The sequence below is a fragment of the Meleagris gallopavo genome, chromosome 2, assembly GCF_000146605.3.
Source record: "Meleagris gallopavo isolate NT-WF06-2002-E0010 breed Aviagen turkey brand Nicholas breeding stock chromosome 2, Turkey_5.1, whole genome shotgun sequence".
Taxonomy (NCBI): Eukaryota; Metazoa; Chordata; class Aves; order Galliformes; family Phasianidae; genus Meleagris; species Meleagris gallopavo.
In genome coordinates this window covers 13,460,937-13,464,068 of record NC_015012.2, presented here as the reverse complement: position 1 = coordinate 13,464,068, position 3,132 = coordinate 13,460,937, and positions in this window count along the sequence as shown.

The window sequence follows — 3,132 nt, the reverse complement described above, 5'->3', positions numbered from 1 at the left end:
CCGGCCGTTCCAGCGCGTGCAGGAATGCCCGCCGTGTGGGAGGGCTGTTGCTGCTGAGAGCCGCCGCGTTTCTGCCGCATCCAGCGGGAATGGAGGTGGGAGCGGCGCGGTGCCTCGGGGGACGGAGCCTGAACTCTGTGCCGCGCTTGGAGGGAAAGTAAACGAGTTAGGAGGGCTTCGTAAGAATAACGAAGTTATATCTCATTGTGCCTTTACCCAGTGCTTCAGCACAGACACAAGGAAAAGGTGTGAAAGGTTCTTCTTTTAATAACCCGACTCCTTCATTTTCTGTAAGGATTGAACCTGTCAACTACTGAGCTTTATCTCTCGAGCCGCTTGTCTTTGGACTGCTCCGCTGAGCTGGGCTGTGTGCTCTGAGCGTATGGAAAATGATTCTCAGCACCGGGTGCGGGAAGATTGTGGTCAAAGTCAGCAGCAGGTCGTTGAGAGGCTTCAGAAGGGGCTCGGGAATTGCTTGGAGCTAAATGCTGTAAGCAGATCCGTCACCTCAGCAGAGCATTGGGGCTCTTGCATTTTTCCTCCGTGTCATGAGTACTTTGTCTCTCACTTTTGCATAGATAGAAGGAAAAGTTCAGCAGTGGCTCGTGTGCTTGTGGATCTGCTCGCTCTTACCCCCCAGGACTTATTTCTTCCTTTTGTAAACACTTCTTCTGTTAGCAATGACCTTAGTAACCTTGAGCAAGATATGCTTAAAATAAACAGTAGCATGTTTTCCAGTCTTAATCAAGAGGAGAAAAAAAAATAGGCTGCTGGCTGTGCTTTGAAGGCATCTCCCTGTCCAAAATAAAGTGGTGTGATAAGTAGAAGAAAAGGTCAGATGTAGAGAATTCCCTGACGTGTTTACTGTCTGAGTGCTCATCACCTTGTTTTGTTGCGGTCAAGGAGAATTCTGTGCTGTGTAATGCAACTCTGCTTGTTTCATTTGTGATATTTAGAGCAGGTTAATAATAGCTCGTATTGAATCTGTGCAGCAAGAACAGAACTTGTTTTGGCATCCAGTCTTCCAACAGTCCTTTTACAGGCAAGTGGGGGACTGTTTTTTCGCGCCTTGTTTGTCAGGCATTTGTGTTTTGTCAGTCAGCAGAGATGTGTGGAGCTAAAGCAAAGATCTAAAATTCCCAGTTCTTGTGTACCTGAAGTGTTTGAAGCGCTTCTCAGCATAGGAGGTAGAACTAGATGTGGTCGCAGGGCTGTTCTATGTTGTGCAGGTAGTATCTTTTGCTTATGAAGTTCTCTTACTGTGTTCTGCCTCTACAGTTTATCCTCTGTTGTTTTGTTTTTTTCTTTCTATGTATGTGGATTAGATCTTCATGTAGCTTCTTTGTTGTCATTCAGGTCTCCTTTTTAACCAGCCATATACCATGCTTTTTTGATGTGCTGAGCAAATGTACTGTAAAAGGGCTTAATGTAGTATTCTGAAACGTCATAGCTCTTCTGCTATCTGAATTATGCCATTTGGGAGTATTAAATCCTCATTTCAGTCTGATACAGTCCAAGTGCTTAGTGATCGGGACTAGGAAAGATTGGATAGTAGGCTGCAAGTAAAATGATTCTTCCTTTCTGTGAACTCCTGAAGTGCTTTGTGATGGAACCCTTTGTTTTTCAGTTTGTAACCACTGCTTCCAGTCCTGGCACTGAGCACAGCTGAAAAGAGCCTGGCTCCATCCTCTTTGCACACATATATCAGGTGTTTGTACACACTGATAAGATCTCTGTTCAGCCTCCTCTAGAATGAACAGTTCCTACTTTGTCTCCTCTTAGAAGCTCTCTGTTGGACTCTTCCTGTGCAATATGTCTATGTTTCTTTTGTACTGGAGTGCCCAGAACTGGGCTCAGCACTCCGTATGCAGCTTCACAAATGCTGAATAGAAGGGATGGATTGCCTCTTCTGCCTTCCTGGCAAGACTTTGCCTAATGCAGCCAATTATACCATCAGCCTTCTTAGCAGCAAGTGCATGTTGCTGACTCATATTCAACTTGGTGTCCGCTAGGACCCCCAGGCTCTTTAATGCAGAGATGCTTTCCAGCTGGATGGCCCTAGGCATTGTTCTTTTCCAGGTGCAGTACTTTGAACTTCTCCTTGTTGAACACCATGAGGTTCCTGAGGGCCAGGAAGACTATATCCACTGCTCTCCCCTCATCCATCAGGTTGGGCATTTTGTTGTAGAAGCATACCAGGTTGGTCAAGCATGACTTTCCCTTGGTGAACTCCTGCTGACTATGTCTGGTGATTTCCCGTCATGCACTTGGAAATGGTTTCATCACCTTCTTTGGGATCAAGGTGAGGCTGACCAGCCTGTCGTTCCCTGGATCATCCTTCTTGAAGATAGGACTAACATTTGCTTTCCTCCAGTCTTTAGGCACTTCTCCCTGTTGACATAATTGACCATAGATTCGTGAGTGGATCCCATCAGCACCAAAGGGCTTCTGGATGTCCAGTTTGTTCAAGTATTCCCTCACATGATCATCTTTCACCAAGGGTCCATTTTCCTTGCTCCAGCCTTTCTGTCTGGCCTCTGGGACCTGTGATTTCTGAATGCCGGTCTTGCCAAGGCATAGAAAGAAGCTTTTCCACTGTCCTGTGTGACCAGGTCTCCTGTTTCCCTCAGGAGAGGATCCGCATTTTCCCTAGTCTTACTCTTGTAATTGATGTACTTGTAGAAGCCCTTCTTGTTGCCCTTAGCATCCCTGCCCAGTTTCAATTCCATTTGGGCTGTAACATTCCTAACTCCATCCCTGAGTTCTTTGACCATCTCTGTATTTCTCCCAGATTACTGTCCTTGCTTCCACTGTAGGCTTCCTTTTTGTTGCCAGGTCTCCTGACAATTTTACCCGTTGTCCTTTTTGTTGGTATGAATTGCTTTTGAGCTGGGAAGTGGTGATCCTTGAATATCAACCAGCTGTCAGGGGCCCCTCTTCCTTCCAGAGCCCTATCCTATGAAACTCTACCAAGCAGATCTGTGGAGAAGACCAAAGTCTCTTCTGAAGTGTAGGGTAGTGAGCTTGCTGTGCATCCTCCTTGCTGTTCTAATGATCTTGAACTCCATCGTTTCATAGTCACTGCAGCCATAACTGCCTTTGATTTTTCACTTTCCCAATAAGCCCCTCTTT